This window comes from Apodemus sylvaticus, chromosome 20, assembly GCF_947179515.1.
Source record: "Apodemus sylvaticus chromosome 20, mApoSyl1.1, whole genome shotgun sequence".
NCBI lineage: Eukaryota > Metazoa > Chordata > Mammalia > Rodentia > Muridae > Apodemus > Apodemus sylvaticus.
The window spans coordinates 47,711,338-47,735,726 of NC_067491.1; positions in this window are offsets into that span (position 1 = coordinate 47,711,338).

Below are 24,389 nucleotides of genomic sequence, written 5' to 3' on the forward strand. Positions count from 1 at the left end.
ATGGTTTCTCAGTGTCTGCTAGCAAGCAGGTTCTGGGAGACCACAGTATTCCATTAGTGAGGGTGTGTGTTAATTCTCTCACCACTGTGGCCCAACACAGATAGCATTGCTCAGCGTTCTTCCTCATCCTCCAGCCCTTACACTCTTTCATCTTCTTCAGTCTTGGTGTTGGTAATGCAGGGTTGGTAATGTTGTAATGTTGTAGGTTGTAAGGTTGGTGGTAGGGTTACTGTAAACATCCCATGTAGGGTTGAGTGCTTGGTCTCTTATCTTCAGTAATCTGACCAGTTCATATCTCTCTCCACTGACTACTGTCCCAATACAAAGAGGCTTATGAAACTAAATTTGAGAACATCCAAAGTCTGTAAGTATAAGCATAAATATCTAGATGGCCATCTGACAGCATCACCAGTAATCAAAATAACAACATCAGATTTTACCCTAGAGTTTGTGGTGTCCCCAGCCATGGGCCTCAAATCAGGAGTATAGTACGAGACAGGAAATACTCCCCCTCCTCCATGGAACGTGTCTCAACAAGAGATTACATAGAAATTCAGAATATCATTAAGGTCACACTTTAAAAGCCCAATAGTCTATAAAATTGGAAAAGCTAAAAAAAAAAAAAGTAGATGGATTCCTAAGTACATACAAATTAACAAGATTAAAGCAATATGAAACAGTTTAAATAGATCCATGACCAGTAAAGGATAGATGGAATGACAGAGCCAAGAAACTAAAAATCCTAGAATCAGATAGCTAGCTTTAAGGAAGAAGTCTACCAGAACTTCAAAAGAGAATCAGCACCATTACTACTCATTAAACATGAAAGGAAGACAGTCTCTCAAACCAAATCTGTTTATGAAACCCGTATAATCCTGACACCCAAACCAGATAAAGACAAGGCAGCAGAAAGGAAAACTGTAGGCTGCTCTCTCTGATGGGCATAGATATAAAACTTTGCAATAGAAGCATGGTCAGCCTGATTCAAGCTCATCTTTTAAAAAGCCATTCACGGCACAGCCAAGTTTGAATTTATTCTACACATGAAAGGATAGTTCAACATACATAACTCAATAAATGATATCCATCACAGACGTAAACAAAGTTAGAAATCACATGATCATCTGGTTATAGAAAAGGCCTTAGACAAACTCTAACATCCCTTCTTGATAAAAGTCATTGAGAGGATAGAGATGGAGAGGACTTATCTCATAAAGGCTAAATATGACAAACCTATAGCTAACACCATGCTAACTAAAGATTAACATCATATACAAGGCAAGAGTGTAACTCTCTCTCCACTTCTATTCAGTATGAATCCTGAAGTCTTAGCTAGAGCAAAAAAGACAACAGACATGAAGAAAGGCATAAAAATAAGAAAGGATAACATCAAGGCAGTCATATTGGCACATGGTCTGATTCTTTCCTTAAGGAATGTTAAAGATGCCTCCAAGAAAACTTACTGATAGACATCTTCACCAAGTGGCAGGTTGCAAAACTAATACACAGATATCAACTGTTTTCTCATTAACCATTAATTAACAGACTAAAGATAAATAAATCAAGGAAATAACCACATGACAAAAACACACATGTGTACATGCACATGCACACACTCACATAAAACATCTGGGAATAAACATAACCAAGGAAACAAAAGATCTCTACAATGAAAAGCTTAAGACTAAGGAAAGAAACTGAGGAAGATACTAGAATATTGGAAAGACCTCCCATGCTCAAGGATTGAAAGAACTACTGTGAAAATGATCATCATACTGAAAGCAATCTTCAGACTCAATGCATACTCAATAAAAATTCCAACACAATTTTTATAGAACAAAACCAAACACTAAATAGAAGCACGAAAGCCAGTATAATCAAAGCAATCCTGAATAAAAAGAATATTACAGGAGGCATCACCATACCTGATTACAAACTATACTACAGAGACATAGAAACATCATGGAACTGGCACAAAACAGACACATAGATCAATGGAATAGGATGGAGAACCGACACGTAAGTTCAAAAGTAAGTACCAAAAATATACCCTGGAACAAGAGACAGCATTTTCAACTAATAATTTTTGGACAACTTTACTTCAACATATAGAAAAATGAAACTTGATCCTTATCTCTTATTGAGCACAAAAATGAACTCCAAGTAGATAAAGGCCTAACATAAGACCAGATATCCTGCAACAGCTAGAGGAAGAAGAGGAAGCATGCTTCTGTTTGTAGAAACTTTCTGAATGGACTAAAGTAGCGTAGGAAGTCAGAGTGCCTATCAACAAATGGGATTTTAGGAAATCAGAAAGCTGTTCTTTCTGTACAACAAAGAAAAATGAAGCTAATCCATAGCTCACAGAATGGGAAAAAAATCTTTGCCAACTATTCATCGGGCAGATGATTAGGTTTCCTTAACATACAAAGAACTAAAAAACAAAAATTAAGTAAACAAGGAAGTCAATTAAGAAGCATCCTATGGAACTGAGCAAGACATTGATATGCAAATAATAAGAAACACTTTTAAAATGTGGCCAACAACTTTAGCATTCACAGCAATGTAAATGGAAAGAACTTGACGATTCCATTCCACCCTAGTTGGAAAAGCTGTCATCGGAACCACAAACGATGTGACTGTGACAAACAGGAGACCCTTATCCACCAGTGCAGATACTTTAGAAGTCCATCTGGAAATTTTTCAAAAACTAAGCACAGAACTGCCCCATGGCCCGGCCACAGCACTCCCGTGCATATGCCCAAAGGACCTTATACCCAGCTACAGAGAGAGATGCTTGACCTTCATGTTCATTGCCGTTTCGTTCACAATAGCTAGAATGTGGATCCAACCTAGATCCATTATTAACAGATGAATGGATATGGAAACTATGGTAAAAAATACACAATGGAATGTTACTCAGCTCTGAAGAGCAATGAAGTAATAAAATTTACTCTTGAATAAAATATACTGAGTTAAAGATGCCTCAAGCCTAGAAAAAAATCTCATATTCTTTCTTATGCTTCAAGTCTCCTTTTATATGTTTAATGTGGAGCACAAGTAGACTGCCTTTCCACCATAATTGCAATGCCCATAGTCAAGTCTTGACTTTGTATGGATGGATCCTCACTAGAGCAACCATGCTGGCATCTTGTTCCTTCCCAACAATTATTCCTTTAACTAACTGACCTTGAACTGATGAATGTGATTGTCCCTTCTCAGTAGGGACAACTAACAGTATTGTGCTGATTTCTGGTCAGGTAGGAAAGGAGAAGGTAGCTGTACATAGATTGCCTGGAGTTGGGTGTTCATGGCTAAGAATCTTAATGATCTTGAGATCCATCTTATTGGGTGGCTCTTAGTCTCAGATGAATATGCTCTTGAGAGCTATGAAGAAGTCGTCATTAGAAAGTTCATTTAGTCAAGTGAGCATCAGGCTCCAAGCAGTTTTCTTACTTGGAAGACTGGTACTTGATTGTGATTGCTCCCCTTCCTATGTGTCATTCAAGCAACTTGAAACCTGGGAGAGTGAAACAACCACACACTGATACACTCTCTTAAGATGATTAATTTAAATACAAACTCTACATCTTGTGTTTGGCTGTAACATTCATGAAATATGAAATCTTCTGCTTCACGGTCTTTTCCCTGGTGCCTAGCAGAGGGCTGTCAGTAGATATTTGAGAATGAATAATTTTATCTTGGGATCAGTACTCTAAGAGGAGTCCCTTGGCATTTGTGCCAACAACTGGTTTGAATTGGACCTCCCATTTAATGGGTAGCCAAGGGACAAGAGGCACACTACGGTTTGTTCTTCTTGGGACTTTAACCCAGCTCTTCCTGTTCTCAAATGAATCCAAATACCTGCTTAAGCCAGTCTGTACTTTTCCCTATTGTTTGCCTGTCTCATCTCCTCAGAATTTGTACAGGAGAGGGTCAGAGTTAGAAGTTAGTTGTATGGAAATCTATTTGTGTTTGCTCATACCACCTCAAACCCTATGACAAACTTTTATGTTTTATTGTTATATTGAAAAGTAGGCATTAAAATTAGAGAATAATGGTAGTAGAATTTAGAGTTGGCCTTGTCTTCCAAAAAGCATCTACAAAACTATAACTATTCTTATAAATGAATTATTTATTCTTGAAAATGAATGAATAACTCTGCCTTATGATCAGTACTCTAAGTGTAGTCTCTTGACATTTGTGCTAACAACTGGCACAGTACCCTCCACTGTGCCTCCCCCATAGTGGGCTCCATTAAGTGACAATGGAGCATTTACTTCCTGTCTCCCACACAGATTAATGTCAAGTGGGAATCATCAGTGTAGGGCCCCAGTACCGGGGCCTTGTCCATGCATGAAACTTTGTCTAAGTGTAGTTCAGTTGGTCACTGACTTTCTAGGTGACTCACACCAAGCACATGCTGTGGTTTTGAACGTGAACTTCTGAACTCTTTGCCGTGGAAAAAAGAATCCAGTTCTAGAAGGTGAATAACAGCCCATTGGTCATGATTATTGTCTGCCTTGTTTCTCTTGTAGCATTAGCCTGGGCTCCAGGAATTGCCTTTGGTCAGCCAAAATCTCAGCTTCTGAGTATGAAGGCATGGTTAAACTCATGCAAGGCTAACAATGTACCTCAATTCATTATTTTCCCTTTTTATTGGCAAGGAGATAACACTGTCTTTGAGATAACTCATTTTTCCATCTTCAGCCATCATCAAGCAATTGATAACCATGATCGTGACTACTATTGTCAGTTTGAGAGAAATCTAGACTCACCTGGAAGAGGACCTCTCAGCAGGCCTGTGAGTGCTTCTCTTCATTGCATTAATTGGGATAGAAAGCTCTTCCAGCTGGGGGGTAGCACCATTCTGTGGGTAGGAATTCTGGATAAACTGGAGAGAGTAAGCAGAACATCAGCACGTGTACACCCATTTCTCTTCTCTGACAGGGTTGCTCTCTTCTGAGTGGGGATTCAATGAGAAAAGCTGCTTCAAGCTCCCAAAGTCTTGATTTTCCCTCCACAATGGACAATTTAAACTATGAATGGAAATAAACCTCCCTGTGGTGGATAGAATAAAAATGGCCCCTATAGTCCCATAGATATTGGCACTATTAGGAGGTGTGGTTTTGTTTGAACAAGTACCTCACTAGGGGTGGGACTTTGAGGTTTCAGATGCTCAAGATAGACCCAAAGTGGCATTCTCTTCCTGCTGCCTGCTGATCCAGATATAGAACTCTCAGCTCCTCCTCCAGCACCATGTCTTCCTGTGTGACACCATGTTGCCCACCATGATGAGAATGGACTAAACCTTAAGCAAGCCCCAATTAAATGTTTTTCTTTATAGGAGTTGCTATGGTCATGGTGTCTCCTCACAGCAATAGAAACCCCAAGACAGTCCCTTGAGCTGATTTTGTCAGAGTTTTATTGCAGCAACAGGAAAAGTAATTAAGATAAGATTAAACCATAACAGCATGGGAACAAAACAGAGCTTCCACATGCCTGGCACATGTATATTAGACATTATGTTAGAAATAACTATTGAGCAACCTTTTGAAACATAATAAATGATAACCCAATGCAAAAAAAAAAAAGAAGAAACAGATTACAAGGTAGAGTGGAAAGGCAGGCAGGGAAGGAGGAAAGGAGGGAGGGAGGGACGGAGGGAAGGAGGGAAGGAGAGAAGGAAGGAGGGAAGGAGGAAAGGAAGGAGGGAAGGAAGGAAGGAAGGAAGGAGGGAAGGAGGGAAGGAGGGAGGGAAGGAGGGAGGGAAGGAAGGAGGGAAGAAAGGAAGGAGGGAGAGTTCAAACATGGTCAGGAGTAAGTTAGAATATAGCTTTGATTATGCTTGGGACTTCTGCTTTCCCTAAAACTCTGTGTATCTTTTTTTGTAAATTAAGACTCATCATTATGTCTGCTTAAGTACATGCAATTTTAACTGAAGCCAAAGGAGGTTTCTTTCCTTCCTCCCCAACAGGATGTTGTCAACTATAAGTAAGCCTTTAAGGTATATATGAGGGGTTAAATATTAGTAAGTATTTATTCTGAAAATGCCTAGCATTGACATCTCTGGAAACCTGAAGCTGTGAAGTAGTATAAGGGCCAGCAAGGCCAGGTGGCATTGAGATGCCACAGGGGTTATATGAAGGGATGGGAGGAGGAAGAAGAAATAAGAAGGGAAGGAGATGGCAGGATGGGGGAGAAGAGTTCAAGAGCAGCTCTGACTCTATGGATGGTCTGAAAGCAAATGCTCAGTGTTGCATGTGCTCTGGACTGTTTTCTCCCCCTGAAAATATACTCAATTTGTATTTCTAGTTGGTGCTGAGAAAGACAGACACACAGTTCCTTAGGTTAAAAGTGAGTTTTTAATGTGCTTATCATACCTCATACTTGATCATTGTGTCTGTGCTCCATCTCCCTCTCTAGTTCTCATAATTCCTTACATTCTTATGTGCTGAAAATGTGGACCGCACCTACTATTTTTCATTGTTCCTTACGGGGAATTTGGTGCAGCAGATGTCCTGAAGGACAGGAGGGTTCGTAGAAAGTATATCTATGATGGATCTGGAGTGTGGAGCATTGAGGAATCTTAACTCCATTCTGAAACCCACTGAAAAATAGACAGGCAGGATCGCCCCTTTTGTCCCTCTGCCACTGTCATACCTCAGCTTCGGGTCATGGATTATCTGCCACTCCCTGTCCCAGCTGTTTTGGACAAGAGAATGAGGAATCGCTCTGATACCCTAGAGCCTTGCTTTCATAGCTCTGCTGCAGGACATTAGAGCCAATTTAATTTGAAAATAATATAGCAAGATGAAAGGAAATCCCAGTTGAGCTACTCGTTTTAAAGAGAGTTTGAAGAAATAAAGTAAGCCTGAGACCTAAACCTCAAAGAAGACCCTCTGTTGGAGAGAGACAGAGGAGGCCAGATGTTTTTCTCATCTGTGTCGTCTCTCCTCTGGCATGGGGCAAGGGGAGGGAGAGGAACACAGCGGACGGAAGGCAAGCCAATCTGCTGATGCTGCCCTCTCATTTAGCTCATGGAAATTTCATAGCCATCTACGCTCTAACTTTCCCCCTGGATTTGAGGGGAAGCCACCTATAACCCACTTGAACTAGTTTCATGGAAGGAATTTTGTTACTGTGCAAAATTTCACCCAAGATTAATTGGACTTGACATCCTGAATGTCTTTTGCATGATGTACTAAGGTAGTGTTTTTGAAAAATGTCAGTATCCAATACTTAGTGTGTGGTTTTTAGAGGTCCAAAGTATTCCCACTTCTCAAATTGCCTTTAAGGAGCTGGAATGCAATACATTGCTGGATTTTCTTTATTTCAGATGAATCCCCACCTTGCTATAGCCGTACTAAATATTCTCCAAGTCAATTCATCACAATTTTTTAAAAAAATACTGAATGATATCCAGAGAGCCTGGCTTGGATTCAACACCAACCTTTCTGTAATTTACGGGAAACTGGAATCACAGGCCAGCTTTACATTGAATGGAAAGTTTGTGATACCATCTTGTGGATGAAATGTAATTAACATGGAAGGACTTAACTCATACATGCATAGCCTCTATGCTAAGAGCACTAACGTATCTGAGTCTCTATACATTTCTATACATTAGTGAGGACCTGACCCTGCAACTTGGAACTTTGTCAATGAGTGGGGTAAGCTTACCAAAGGAATTTTAGAATACAAATAACAGAAACCAGTTTCCTCATAGCCAAAGGTAGCCTTTGTCTCTGTCTCCCTTCCAAAATTATGAATTCTGATCTTCCTGTGCTGATCACATAGGTTAAGTGGTAGAACAGGGCTCTATGAAGTTCTGTGCCAGGAGAAATTAGTTAACCCCCTACACAGATGCACACGCATTTGTCCCTGGTGCAGATGCAGGGAAGGATGGGAGAAAACAGAGACTGTATCTACCCAGACCAGGTGGTCCTGACATCTCTTGCTTCTGTACTTTTCATTTCCTTAAACTTCTTCCTCATGAATCTTTCCATCACTTTACCATATTTTGTGGCTGTAAAAACTACGGATGTGCTCTATGAAGAAAGGCCATGACATTACTTCCTAAGTTATGATGAAACTTTCAAAAGGGAGATGGATCTAAGCTCAATCTTGTTTAGCATTAAAACTAACAGTGACAGAGCACTTCAGAATCACTGTGTAAACTAAAATCACCCAGATCCAGTGGGGAGAAAAACCCTTGTCTACTCCCTGTTTTGTGGGATGGAACATGGTACTTCTAATTTCTATACATTTGTATGTGAATTATAATTTTTTGATACAAATATTACTGCCTTAATCATGGTATATGTTATTTAGAACTGAAGAAGTCTCTGTCACATCCTCACAGTTTTAGGATAACTCAAAATTATTTGGATCTCCCCCAAAAACTTATCTCTGATCTCAACAGCTTCACATCCAGAATATTTATACATGAGATGTTTCTTTTCTATGGGATCAAATGTGGGACCTTACAAATATATTCTAGGCGAGTTCTCTAATCTCTGTTGTCCTTCATGACAGCTTTTAAAGTACATTTCTTGTTGTGTGTTTTAAAGATTTGTTTATCTTATATTTTATTTATGAGTACACTATAGCTGTCTTCAGACATACCAGAAGAGAGCATTGACTCCATTACAGATGGTTTAGAACCACCATGTGGTTGCTGGGAGTTGAACTCAAGACTTCTGGAAGAGCATTCAGTGCTCTTAACTGCTGGGCCATCTCTCCAGTCCCTGTTCTGTATTTTAAAAGTAGGAGAATAAAGGAACTACAGAAACCTTGATAATTATTCAACATAAAAGAATGCTATTATTTACAGATTTCTATCAAATGCCAGGTGATCTGCCAAGGTTTTCCATATGTTGTCTCCAATTTTTACAGAAGCCTAATCATCACCATTTTGGGGTTTGATTGTTGTATATGACTCATTCATATCACACAGTTAACTTACATTCTTTGCTCTATTTTTATACCATGTGTAGTCTGCTTTTAAAAACTGAGGTATAACCTAGGTGAGTTTTGATAAGAGAATAATAAATTGCATAAAGCAAAATACTCAGCTAGCAACTGTTCAGTAAGCCTCTTTATACAGCCATATATCTTGAGAGTTTAGTCTCCCAATTTCTTCCAAGAGTAAAACATGGGAGAAAAGTCAGGGCTGGTGTTAGAGATACAAAAATAGATGCCTGACTATAGATATAAGAAGAACTAAGGTCACCAAGAGATGATATAGGAAGAATGGAATATAAACACTGAGCCCAGACAATGCCCATGAAGAATTGTAGTAGAATAAAGAAATGTGCCTCTGTTCCATAACTGAGTTGGGATAAAACACCCATCACCTGTGGATCAGAATCCTGAAGTGCAGGCAGATGAGTAATGGGTACAAGGTCAGAGACGAAGAAGCACCATCCCTGGGACTGTAAAACTGGGTCTCTGCCTGCCACCCATTTCTCTTTGTCTCAACAATTTATAATACAATCCTTCCTTGCCGTCAGATAAAAGCAACCCAACTCTAGCCCAGCCTGGACTTTCCACCTCTGCTGCTCTTCAAGCTTATGTGGTCCCTAATGAACTAATTCTACATGAAGCTTGTTATACACAGAGGGCAGGAGACCAGCCAGTGGGATTTTGTGCTTTATTTCTCATGTAATAAACCGTGCTCGATAGAATAGATGCTGTAAGCCAATCACTTCAGCCAGTAACTTACCCCCTGAAGAAATGCATGGGCCCCATTGTTTCAGCCCATTAACGACCAAAAGCCTCTTAAACTCAGCTCTGCCAAAGTCAAAAGCAAATGTGTATAATTGGGAAAAGGTTGCAAACAAGCCTGGATAAAAAGTTACATTTACCCGATCCTTTTGTCCTCCCAGTCATTGCATTTCACAGGGAAGTCATGCAGAGGGCAGGAATTCGGAGAGGGAGTCCTTACGCACTAGACACCAAAAAGAGGCCTCTGAGATTAGTTAGATCAGTTGTTTCCTTAGATTCCACTGCCTTGGAGGGTGTGTGATGTGGAGAGCTATGGCTGTCTGCTGCCTTTGTTGTCCATCAGCCCTGACTGTTGTCAATGGGAAAGTTGGCAGGAAGAGTCTGGCCCAAAGTCTTCTCCTCAGGTACTCTGCGAATCTTCTAAACTCCTTCATGCAAAAGCCACCATCTACGTTGTTTCTTTAGATGGCATGTGGCTGTCATTTTCTCTGACACTTATTTGCCGCCTCTCCCTAGAAGATTGTTATTTACCAAAATAATGTTTTAATGAAGCTCCTCTGTTTATAAAAATGTGCTTCCTTTAACACATAGAAGCACACACAAGCTTTCACACACACACACACACACACACACACACACACACACACACACACTGGCATCTCACATGTATTGAAAACAGCTGTGTAATTCTGTTCTGTCAGGCAGGGAATGCCAAGTTTCAATCAGTCATTGAGCCAGAAATGGACTGTCCCTTTGTGCCAGGATGAGTCTTCTGAATCTTAGATGATGTCCCTGCCACTGATGCATGGAATCTAGTCATTAAGTCTTTGTCCATAAAGACATTGGCGTGCAGGCCTCATATTTTGAGTCCAAGTCTTTCAGTCCCAGAGGTGGGAGAGCAGAGGTACCAAGTCAGTTCGTTCTCCTAGACAAGAGGTTCCTCTCCACATCCTTCACATAAATCACTATTTATTTTCTGCATGTCCCACATAAATTTTTTTTTCAATACAGAACCTAGCCTGCAAGATTCTTATGTGTTGTACTATGAGATCTGGAGAATATTTGTTCCCTCAAATATTATTGAATATATATAGTTATTTTACATTTCTCATAATGTGTTATAAAATCCAAGGTCAGTTCATTAGCCACACTCTTTGGGCATTTGATAGCTAGACCATGAGACAATGCCTATTTATGGAAAGTCATCCAATTATTAGAGCCAAGAATCATTGCTAGGTACTAAGAAGCCATTTCAATGTGATTTTCAGGCCCTTTCTCTTTGTGATCATATCTCTGCCAAGAATATGAGGTTTGCAGAAGCAGAAACTTTGTCATGTTCATTCTTGTGTTTGTACATCACACACATGCCCAGGTCAGTGCCTGCTGGAAAAATGGAAAAAGAAGACCAGAAATGATTATATATAGAGATTTCTTTCTCTGAGACATCAGAGCTGTAAGGTGAGTATTTCTGAGAAATGGGACACAATTTTTGACTTTCCTGGCTTACCGTTGTGTGGTCTCTAGAAAGGTGTTTTAATCTTCTGACTCTTAGAAACTTGTAGTTAACATCAGTCATAGACTTTTGTGTAGAATGAAGGTGATGCATGTCTACTTAGAAATAGGGTAGGCACTCGTTCAATTCTTCATTCTTTGTAATAAAACTTTGCAAAGAAACATTTCACATATGAAATAGAGACCATTTTTATAACAGCTATATCATATATAATCAAGTACACAGAATGAGATAATGTTCAATAAATGTCTGGCATACACTAAGAACTTGGATAAGTTACTTACTCTATTTTTGTAATATGTTTACTATTTCCACTCTTAGAATCATAATTCTTATAGGACCTGTGGCTCAGGCAAGAATCCTTTGTAATAATCGTCTTTCATTTCCTTCAGCTTTTTATGTGCTTGTTTTGACTCATTCTAGACTTTAAATTCCTTAAGGTTAAGAATGGCGTTTCCTGGACAATGTCCTGCAAAGTCTGCAGTCATCACAATATTTCAGCCTATGTTCTGTGCCAGGAATCGTGAGATGTCCATTGATGGGTGGGTGGGTTCTGTGCTTAAGTACTTCATCAATCTTCAGCGTATCTCCATGTGGCAGGGGTCATTAACTCCATGCTACAAATGAGTTCTGATGCTATAGAGATTAAGAAACTTCTCTGTCAGCAACTCACCTGGAACTGACAGGTTAGACAATTTCCAAAGCTCACAACCTTTCTTCACTGGCTAACTTCTAGAATTCTCTAGATCGGTATGGAACAGCTACTCCACCACACATAACAGTGTGAGTTCTGATGTAGACATGGATGACCTGATGGTCTTAAGAAATGGTAGGCTCAGGAAGTCTGCTTCTGGCCCAAGACTCTGCATTTTTAGCCAATATTCAGGTAGGGGTGATGGAACTGTTCCAAAGCTAATGAGGGCCAAGCATGCCAATAGTTAACACATGAAGTTCCTACGGTTTGTGTTTTCTGAAATTCGTGAGGGTAGGGTGGTTATTGGGGGAGTGATAGTAACTCAGGTCTCCTTTATGGAATTTTCTTAAAACATATGCATAAGTGTATGTTTGCCCTGTCCTCTACCATGTGCATCTTTTTGTCTGTCTGTCTATCTGTCTGTATGTATGTATATATGTATGTCTCTGTCTCTGTGTGTGTCTATCTTTCTGTCTGTTTCTCTCTCACACACATATCACACACACATACACACACACACACACACACATGCACACATAATGTTAATCAAGAAAAACTAGCATAGCCACAGGTTCTTCCACACTGGCCCTTTTGTTCACCTCTGCCATATGACCAGGAATGGCACCCAGGGAGTCACTTTTTCCCAACCATATAGTATAAAATCAGTGTTTGGCCAATGGCTGTGACATCAATTCTTCCAAAACTATGTATTCTGAAGATGATAACTCTTGAGTTGTATTAACCTTCCCTTTGGAGAGACACTCAAGTACCGCTCAACCCTGTCAAGTCACATGATTCTTGACAGGGACGAATAGCCAAGACTCACTGTCTGAAAACCTGGACTAACGACTGAACTTCAGGGCTAATTGTCAGTGAGCATGCTCAGTCCTGTGATAGACATACTAAGCTGGTGATAAAGTATTTCCACCCTCCATCTCCCCACCATCTCCCCAATAACATATACATGCCTGTTTGTTCTGCCTTTTGTGACCAGCCTTGTAAAGTTCTTGTGCTATGGCTCCCCGGGCCTGAGGTTTGGTTTCTCTTGATTACCATGGTCTTACTTGCTCTTGGCTCCATCTTCAAGCCAAAGGCCTTGGGTGGTCTTTAAGCAACTGGAGAAGGTCATTACCAACGAATCATCTCCCCAATGTGACCTTTTCTGAAGCCTCAAACTAAAATCTGCCCCCAATCCCCCACCCAGACCCAGCCTTGCCTTCTTACAACTGAGACGATATAGAAGAAGTCTGTGAACTTGGACAAGAAGTTAAGAGAAGTTCTGAAGTAAGACAGATGAAAATGCTAATCTTCAAACACCCCTAAGTGAATTCCTCCTAGGTGGGTACCTTATGTAAATGAATCAACCAACTGATACCCGGAGAAAAGGCCTAGTGTGCCTGTAAACAACTATAGTAAAGGGAAATCAGTAGCATTATTCATGCCATTTATGTTACTACTTTGAGAAATCAATCCTTATACTTCCCATTTGAAAGCAGAGCCTGAAAAACAGCAGCCTAAAAGCATAAGATAGTCCACAGGTCAGTTGATTAAAACTCAACACTTCCCATTCAGATCCATACTTAGGGGTTCTCTTTATAGACTGAAACATCAGACAGCCCTTTTACATTCACATTTGTTGGCACCACATTTCCAGTGTCTTGCATTGTATTGCTTGTCTGACTCTTCCAGAAATTTGTGTTTCTTATACTGCTAGGAAAGTGTCTGTCTTCATAAACACATGTAATAAAGGGGAATGATACAAGGCCTCAGCTCCAATGGTGGGATGTGCTGGTGTCATCGTATCCCTGTGACTTCACTATGGCCGTCACCTGATCTAACGGTGACCCCAAAGCTTGCCAGGGAATCTGCGCCTGGTAAGGGAAAGTTGAGCCGTGGTAACACATTCTTTGCTCCGAATATTGGAATTATAAAACGGAGCCACTGTTTCCAGCTAGAGAGGGAGAAAACTGCAGAGACTGCGAAACACACTTTAACAGCACCATAAGTCAAATGGCCGTGCAAGCTCAGCCGTGGGGAATGTCTGCAGTGAATGGAACGCAAGCACACAGAGAAGTAGTAATCAAACACTAGGCTTACCCTGCAAGGCTGGGGTTCACTCTCAGTCTTAGCTCCCATATAACCGGTTGGACTTAGATCCCAATCCTTGGACATTTGTGAGTTAAGGAGAACCAGGTCTTGTGTCTGTCCTTCTTAAAGAAATAATGCTCTAAGTTTTAAGAGAACCTCACACATGAAAGAAAATGTCACTTGAGAATAAAGAGTTTATGGAGTGCCATCAGTATGTCCTCTACATAGTGGAGACCAAGAGGAAACCAAAGATGTCTAAAATATTCATTATACCCAGGGAGCTACACGGGCTTATGAGATGTATTTTATTAGTTGTTTTAGTGCTCCACTGCACCCTTGATATAAGCGACAAAGCTGGACAAAAACTTGAGAACCTTTTAATGGTGAAGACATTCTGTCTAGAAATCCATGTATCACTGTAGCATAACAGGAACATGAAATTGACTGCATGTGCCAATCCTTAGAATCCATGGGAGAAAAAAGAAAACTCCGTCTTTTACCCGGAAGGGGTTAGCTTAATAAACCAGATTCTTAGCGAATGAGAAGGAACAATAAGAGAGAAATTTACATAGAGTCATGGACAAATGGACACTGCTAATTTGCATGAAGAGAGGATACAGCAAAACTGGAGAGAAAGGAACTGGATGACCAGTGGGAGAGTGACAATTGTCCCCCCTACCGGGTTCTAGGCACACACCTGAGAGACAGCTTTTCGCCTCCACCTAGAGTGGAAAGAATAAAGGTAGACACGCAAGTCGTCTTGCCTGGAATCGTTCCAAGAAGCTTCCTTGCCGTGGGGCTTCGATGCTCCCCCACCCTTTCTGTTTTTAAGATTTAACAGATGGTGGGAGGACAGCAAGAACCTCTCAGGTTAAAAAAGAAATCTATAGATTCAGGACCCCCCCCCCCCACCCTGACCTTTCCAAAAGCAGCGTGCCTGAGTCTGGGGAGAGGGGATTCAAGCCTACAAGCTCTACGGGATTGATAGCTCACAGCGGAGCGGTGGAAAAACACTGTGATAAGGCTCTCTGGAGCCAGTCTGTGGAAGGCCTTGGATTTCAGGACAGAGGGTTTGGACTGAGTCCTGGAGGCAGAGGGAGCCAGAGAAGACTGGGGGAAAGGGAGGACTTGATGAAAGAGTTCCTCAGTCACTCAAGAAAAATCACTAGCACAGCTCATTCTTCTCCTTAGAAAACAATCGCAGAACTTCGCTTCAAACATACCCCCAATTCAGCAAAAAACATATACCAGGCCCTGCAAGGCTCCCATGGGGAGTTCACGAGTGCAAGCTCAAAGCATAATCTGTGTTTTACTTGGCATTTCAGCATGTCTATGGGTGATGCATGTCCTCAAATGAGGACAGGCTGATACGATTAAACATTTAATATCAGGTATTCTGACTCTCCCACGGTGCCTTCCCACCCACCCACCCCTGCTCCCCAACCCCCACCTCCATTCAGCCCCTCCACTCCACGGCTTCTAGAGATCCGGACTGAAGTGCTTAGAAGAGTGATGAGTCTCTTCCTTAGTAGCACCTGTGTGCTGCATAGTCTCAGAACAAGGGCTTTGCAGGGATCCAGCTCTGCTTTCTTAAGGTGTCTGGGTATCGAGTGGTTCCTAGGAGTCTGGCACGTTGTATGTAGCATATAGCAAAGGTTCACTTTGCTATACAAGGAGTAACAGTGTTTGCGGTGCATATGGCTTTAGTTGGCATCTAGCTCGTTTTGCTTCCCGCTCCCATCCCTCTTGCGTAAGGTCTCCCCTCTGTTCTCTCACGTCTTTCCCCTGTTTTCTTTTAGACTGTGGGTTCTAGCCTTCTCGTTCTCTTTCCCTTCCTCTCTTCTCACTTTCTATCTCCTTGTAACTTTCCTTTTTCTCTACAGGAACTGGGAAAGACAAGGGTGTGTGGGCGGTCATGGCATCCCTCCAAGGAGAGTGTGAGGCTTTGGGCAAAAGAGATCTCTCATTTCTTCCAAACATAGGTCTAAGCTGAACAGTCTCCAGGCTCTAGACTCCAATCCAACTTCAGTGGTTTCAGTCGGCCTCCATGAGAAAGGACCCCAGGGATGCTCTGTTGTGAGTCTTGTCTTGGAGAAAACCTACCGTCTCTGAATTGACTTGTTTCACAGAATGGGGCACCCATGTTCCCCTTTCCTAAGTCACTTCTGCCCCCAGAGAGGCTCCTCTGAGAGAGAAGCCTGGCTGCCGAGAAGCAAGACTTCATTAAGGATTTGATTTATCCCCAAATGATCTATTGTTATGCATCAAACATGTTTCCCCTCCGAAGCAGTTGGCAGGCAGCACGCAGATAAATTACTACAAGATGTAACCAGGCAAGCTGTTCAAAAGGAAAACGGCTCTCTCTGTGTGGAGCTCAGGAGAGCACATCTATAAACATGTGTTGGGAAATCGCTTTGGTATAAGTTGGCTGGAAGAAATGGGAGGCTGCCCTAAACTACCAGCTCGCTGTGATATGGGACAGTTCTTTTGAGGTCATGGCCGAATGTCTCAGCGAAAAGAATGAAAAAAAAATAGTAATAACACGTGTCTACAGTGTCTTCAGGGGCTAAGAAATAGCAGGCCATTTCCATAGACAAAAAAGCCAGACTCTTGTTTGCTGGAGAGAAGGGGTTACAAAGATTTTACTTGCAAATCAGGCAGTTAATTGCTATTCTGCTATATTTCAGATGAGTAGCATCACACTGCAGCATAGTGCCATCCCATTTGTTATGAAGGAAAAGCTCCTGGATGGAGCATCCTAGAAAGAACAAAATAAATCACTGCCCAGCCACATGCCACATACTAGGTCTCAGATCCAGCGCATCTCTGAGAGTCTGCTCTCATTTATAAGATCAGAAGTTGAGCGTGCATCACTTGCTTTGACAAGGTTAGATGATTTATCTCTTGTCTTGGAGAATTATATCCTTCACTATGGAAAGATAACTCGATTGATAAAGTGCTTTTCTCGGATGCAAGGGATCTTAATTCAATCCCAGGAACCTGCATACCAAAACCCAGGCAGGGTGGCAATGCAGTTGTAATCCCAGTACTGGTAGATATGGACACGTGGAAATCTGAATCCCAATGACCAACAAACCTAGCCTATTTAACAAACTCAATGCCAGTGACAGACTCTGCTTCCCCCAAAAGATAAGAGCCTAAGGAATAACACCCAAATTGTCTTCAGATATCTACACTTATATCCACACATACAGACACACTCACATACAATTAAAATACACAGGTACAAACATGAATACATAGGAATTATATCTGCAATATGTTGTATCATTTCACTATAAGCAATGACCAGACTTGATGTGTTCAAATTAAATTAAAATAAATTAAGTCTTTAGTTCCTACATCATTCAGCCACAGTTTAAGTGGTCAGTAGCTACATGGAGCTTACGGCTACTCTGTTTGTTAGCACAAAGAGAGATTATTTTCATTCTGCTCATAGCTCAACTGGACAATGATATCTTAGAACCTGACTGGTGCTACATAGATATTATACACACAATTTCCTCCTGCTTCATGGTTTTCAAGCGTATTTGCACATAGCCGTGAATTTAAGAATCATTTAAGCAGCAAAGCAGAAATGTTCCTTGATAGTGTGTTTTACAAAACCCTTTATTTGAGGATCCACCCTGGCTTTGTCTACAAAGCATGGTGATGGCTGGAAAATCAGAGAGTAGGAAGTGGATGATTTCTTGGTCTTCAGTCAGAGGTCACTGAGTGAGCAAATATGAGAGACATTGATTCTAGCTACAAATGTATGCTCAGCAAGTGTGACAGAGTGAAAATGAAAGGAAGTCAAAAAGGAAAGGAGAAAGAAAGAAAAAGGCAAAAACCTTGACCCATAATTGTTCCTGTCTGAAAGAACCACAGGGACAAAAATGGAGAAGAGGCTGAGGAAAAGGGAGTCCAGCGACAGGCCCAAAGTGGGATCCAGCTTAAGAGCAGGTCCCAAGGCCTGACACTATTACTGAAGCTGTAGAGTGCTCACAAAAAGGGACCTAGCATGACTGCCCTCTGAAAGACCCAACAAGCAGCTAAAAGAGTCAGAGGTGAATATTTACACTCAACCAATGGACAGGAGCTGCTGACCACTGTGGTTGAATTAGGGGAAAGCTAGAAGAAACTGAGGAGGAGGGAGACCCTGGAAGAAGACCAGCAGGCTCAACTAACCTGGACCCCCAAGATCTCTTAGACACTGGACCATCAACCAGGCAGCATACACCAGCTGATATGAAGCCCCCAAACACATATACAGCAGAGGACTGCTGGGTCTGGGTTCACCCTCAAGAGACTGGAGGCCTCAGGGAGTGGAGGGGTATGTTGGGGTAGGGGTGGAGACATCCTTGTAGAAATGTGGGGGAGTGGAGGTATGGGATGTGGAACAGTCAGAGGGTGGACCAGGAGGGGGATAAAATCTGAAGTATAAAAAAATTTAATTAAAGAAAAAGAGAATAGGCACCAAACACTTTTTTCTTTAAGTATGATGTGTGGAATCTAAATGGAATTGTGCTAACATTCTCATAAACCTTCTAATGTTTCATTTAACTGCCTTGGAAAAATCCCAGGAGAGATGAAATCTACCCCAAAAAACGTAGCTCGAGTTTGAGAGGCATTCAAAAGATCATGGCAAAATTATTCCAAACTTTAACTTTATTTTCTTCTCCCCTCCTCTCCTTTCCTCTCTTCTCCTGTCCTCCCCTGTCCTCTCCTCTCCACTCTTCTCCTCTCTCTCTCTCTCTCTCTCTCTCTCTCTCTCTCTCTCTCTCTCTCTCTCTCTTTCTCTCTCTTTTTCTCTTTCTTTCTTTCTTTTGCTGGAGGACCATCTTGCCCTCCTGGGTAGGTCTAACACATTGAAGCTACAGCTGAGGATAATGAGAGCATGGCCTGTTGAGATGGCCCTCTTGGTGTTCAGAACATATTATCTTGAGAATGATGGGAGCAAGTACCAGGTAAGTTGGCCTTCTCTGGGGAGAAGAAAAGAGCAGAAGTAGTCACTCCAATCACTGCATTTGTTGAATGTTACTAAGCATCCTGGTTATCGTATTATACTGGTTATATGATTTAATTACCACCATAGCCATAAAACATAATGCTGATAAACTCCCCCATTTTATACACGGAAGACTGAGGCACTGAATGATTAAGAACTCATTCAAGGTCACAAAAATTATGGAGCCAAAACTTGACCCTGGGTGGTCCAACAAGAATTCACATTTTCAATCGCTGGCTCTGAGGTCTGTTGGGGTAAATAAACTCTCTGTGGCTTCCTTGTGTAAGTTTCCAAAAATAATGAATTTTTAAATGATATTTAGGGTTTTCCTTCTACAGTGTTTCTGGTCATTGTAGGAAATAGTCCTAAGTATTACAGAAAGTAACATTAAAAATAAAGACGGGGCCTGGCAAGATGGCTCTGTGGGTAAAGGCTCTTGCCACCCAGTCTGACCTCAAGTCTATCCTCAGAATCCACATTGAGGGAGGAAAGAACCAATTCATTGTCCTCTGAACTCTACACATGTGACATGGTACTTGCATGCCCACACATGTACCTACACATTCACACATATAAATGCACATAATCAATCAATTAATCAATCAATCAATCAATTAAAATAATGATAGAGGAACTTCTTTCCATATCAGGCATCTTACATATTATATGTAAAAACATTAATGAATTAATGAAAATAGCAAGGCCAAATTGAGAGTCATAGGACTTTTGTTTTGACTTTGAATTAGAGTGCTGTTGCTTACAACTAGATGTTCTCCCATGTGGATTTGATCTTCAGCTCTGTCTCTTAACAGGTGGAGTCTCATGGAGGTCTTAGGTCATTTGGAGAAAGGCCATGACCTTGAAAGAGTTAAACCCAAGGACCTTCCTTTTCTTTTCTTCCATGCATATGTGTTCCTGCTGTGATTGACTGCCTTCAGGGCCCAGAACAAGGATTAGATAAGTTACCATGGACTGATACCTCTAAAACTGAGCACAAATAAACCTTTCTTTTTTTTTTTTTTTTTTTTTTTTTTTTTTTTTTTTTTTTTTAGTTAACCAAATATATTTATGTATATGGAAACTCCCAATTACATAATGCCAAATTACAATGATAAAGTTTTATCCCAATATTTTTTAATTTAATTTATTTTTTATTTTTTTTATTCAATATATTTTTATTTACATTTCAAATGATTTCCCCTTTCCTGGCTCCCCACTCCCCGAAAGTCCCATAAGCCCTCTTTCCTCCCCCTGTTCCTCCATCCACCCCTTCCCACTTCCCTGTTCTGGTATTGCCCTATACTCAGGGCCTTTGTTATAAGAGACAGAAAGCTGATTAATCTACTGTGGAATCCTTTGTTGTTGTTCTGTTGTTTTGCTTTGGTTTTTACAATGCTTAAGTGCACAGAGTACCAAGTGGAGCCCCGGTTCATAAACTAAAACCTCTAAGTAGGTTTTGTAATGAATGTATTCTATGAATGAATTTCTATGGAGATACAACTTTGCCAAATCATTCATATACAGCCTATACGCATTTTGTTCTGCAGTGATAGAGCTGATGGAAAACTGAAAATATTTATTATCTGACCCTTTAAAAAATGTGTGCTGACCCTTGGATTAAATAACAGTGGGTAAGTCAGGTTGTGTTCTGACTGCATTTTAAATTATAATCATGACCCATGGAAAAGGTGGTTCTGTGATACGGTATTTCTAAAATTAGCCATCACTTAGTTTTACAGATCTCCAAACAAAGGGGAGATTATGGGTCAAATGCAAATGTTGGTATTAGAGTATTCTTGTGGTTCCAAAATTGAAAACCAAAGGCAAGCTTTAAATAAGAACATCAAGTCTTGTGTAACCCCCAACTTGTCTCTGACAGCTTAATCACAAGTAATTAGCCTTGGTTGGCAAGGGTTTCATTGTCCCTACATTTGGATTTCTTGAGAAATTGGAAAACTATGGCTATACATTGAAGCAAGATAAAGAGCTATGTGTAAGGACTTTGGGAACCCTGACCTCTTGCAACAGTGTAACTGGCGAATCTTGGGAGGGTGACTTTGTGACAAACTATCAGAAATTCACAGAACTCACAGGATCACTATGTAACTAAGCTGCAAGGACAGAGGCTGGAGAGATGGCTCAGCAACTAAAAGCATTTGCTAGTCTTTGAGAGGACCAAAGGTTGGTTCCCAGCACCCAGTTTGTCAGCTTATAACCACCTGTAACTCCAGCTCCAGGGGAATCCTGCACTTTCTTCTGGACTCTTTAGGACCAAGCATCCTGTATGGATACACCATGTACTTATCATTAAGATAACTTTTAAAATCTTATGTTTTTGAAAATGCAAATATATTTCAAGCTTGGTTAATATAGTGGTTTGAATAAAAAAAGAGGCTCCACAGGATCAAAGGAAGTGACACTATTGGGTGGGAGGAAATATGTCACTGGGAGTGGGCTTGGGGGTATCAAATGCTAAGTCAGGCCCAGTGTTGTTCCCTTCCTGCTGTTTATGGATTCAGATGTAGAACTCTCAACTGCCTCTCCAGCACCATGTCTCCCTGTGAGCTACCATGCTTCCCACCATGATGACAATGGACTAAACCTCCAAAGGTCTAAGCCAGCCCCAGTTATAAGAGTTACCATGGGTATAGTGTCTCTTCACAGTAATAGAAACCTTAACTAAGACTGCTAGGAAACTCCACTAAGCTGACTTCTCATATATTATGAGCCAGAAACATGTCCTCCTTAGTTCCTGCACACTTGATTCCAAATCATTTTCACAGGCACTCAAGGCAACAGACTGTTCTCCTTATTTCATAAAGAAAGAAAGCAAAGTACAAGTGGTTATTACCCTGTCCCAGGAGGCACAGAAGAAACTAAGAGGAATGGGTTTTTAAGTAAAGGATTCAGAACATAAGCACAAAATTTTACAGTAGTTACATTATATTATGCCCAATGTGGCTACATCTTGCAACCTTTTCTTCCTCAGTATTTTTCAGGGCATGCTATAGAAAGTTATTCTCTGAAGACAATTATTGGTTCTGCAGAGAACCAATGATCCAACCTAGGTTATTACAGATGTGCATCTGACAATGAACCCCATGAAAACTAGTCCCCATCAGAAATAAATAAATCATACCATGTAAAGAAGGACAGTCACACTATGCTTTTTAAAATTAATTATTTGTATTTAAAACTTTTATACAATATATTTTGATCATATTCTTTTCCCTCCGGCAACTTCTACCAGATTCTGTCTGCCTCGTTATCCACCTAACTTCATGTTCTCCCTCTTCCTCTCTCTCCAAAAAGAAACAAAACACCCAATAAGACAAAAACAAAACAAGAAGCACACAAAGCCATGAAGTTTGATTTGTGTTGGCCAATTGTTCCTAGTATGGGGCTTGCCCTGGACTGCGGTGAGGATGCCCGGTGTCGCTGTGGTGCTGATTCTCTTTTCCCGGCAGTCATCAATTGTGAAGAACATCTTAGTAAGGGGTGGGATTCTGTATCCACTCCCCTCTCTCAGCTCTGGGATCATTTCTGTCTGAATTTGTGCAGGTCTTGTGTATGCTAATACAGTCTCTATGAGTTCATATGTGCATCAGTCCTGTTGTGTCTGGATGACTCTGCTTCCTTAGAGTTATCCATCACTTCTGGCTCTTAAGGTCTTTCTGCCTCCTCTTTGATATAGATCCCTGAGTCTTGAGGGGAGGGTTTTGATAAAGGAATTCCATTTAATGCTGAGTGTTTCATAGACTCTTACTCTCTAACTGTTGTCCAGTTGTGGGTCTCTCTGTTAATTACTATCTAGCACAAGAAGTTTCTCTGATGAAGGTTGAATGATATACATTATAGCATTAGGAAACATTTCATTGCTGTATTTGTTTGGCCAAATAATTGTAGTAGGTCTTCACTTAGGATGGATAACCTATATAGTCTCAGGTTATTGGCCACTTTAACAATGTCAGATATAGGTTTCATCTCATGGTGTGAACCTTAAATTCAATTTTTAAAACATGATTGGTTACTCCAAAAACATTTGTACCACAGTTGCACCAGCATGTTTTGCAGACAGGCCACAGTTGTAGATTGCAGGGTGTGTAACTGAGTGATGATGATTTTTCTCCTCCAGTAGAGTGAAACGTACCTTCTAGCTCCAGGAATACTTGTTCCTATCAATGATGCTCAATTTCTCCTTGTTCAATGGCAAAGGAAACTGTGCCTTCATCAATAGGACCTTACTGTCAGGTTATATTAAATGACCAATAAATAGCTTTACAAATAGTTTGTGGTGTTTGAGGTGGGAGGGGTCTATGAGCCCCCTTTGGCCAACAACTCAACAAGATGTAGCCCATTTCTGTTAGTGGAGGTTTTACTTGATGATATATAATATCTAGTTGAAGCAAAGGACACCACCCTTCAAAGAAAGCAGCAGCCTACAGAATAGGAAAAAATCTTTACCATCTGTGGTGGTTTGAATAGGAATAGCTTGCATAGCCTTAGATATTTGAATGCTGGGTCATTTGGGAGTGGCTTTACTTGACAAGGATTAGGACAAGTGTCCTAGTTGGAGTAAGTGTGGTCTTATTGGAGGAAGTGTGTCAGTGGTGGTGGACTTTGGGCTTTCAAATGCTCAAGTCAGGCCTAGTGCTGTTCTCCTCGCTGGCTGTGAATACAGATACAGAACTCTCAGCTCCTTCTCCATCACTATGTCTGCCCACATGATGGCATGTCTCCTGCCATGATGACAATGGACTAAACCTCTGAAACTGAAATTCTTTCCTTTACAAGAGTTGCAGTGGTTATAGTATATCTTCATAGCCATAGACCACTGAGTAATATATCAATTATATATATAATAAAGGGTTAGTTTCTTTTTTTTAATTCAATATATTTTTATTTACATTTCAAATGATTTCCCCTTTTCTGGCTTCCCACTCCGCAAAAGTCCCATAAGCCCTCTTCCCTCTCCCTATTCCCCCATCCACCCCTTCCCACTTCTCTGTTCTGGTATTGTCCTATACTATTACACCGAGTCTTTCCATAACCAGGGGCCACTCCTCCATTCTTCTTGGACATCATTTGATGTGTGGATTATGTTTTGGGTATTCCAGTTTTCTAGGTTAATATCCACTTATGATGGCATGTCTCCTGTGAGTACATACCGTGATTGATCTTTTGAGAATGGGTTACCTTACTTAGTATGATGTTCTCCAGCTCCATCCATTTGCCTAAGAATTTCATGAATTCATTGTTTCTAATGGCTGAATAGTACTCCATTGTGTGTGTGTATGTGTGTGTGTGTGTGTGTGTATATATATATATATATATATATATATATATATATATATATA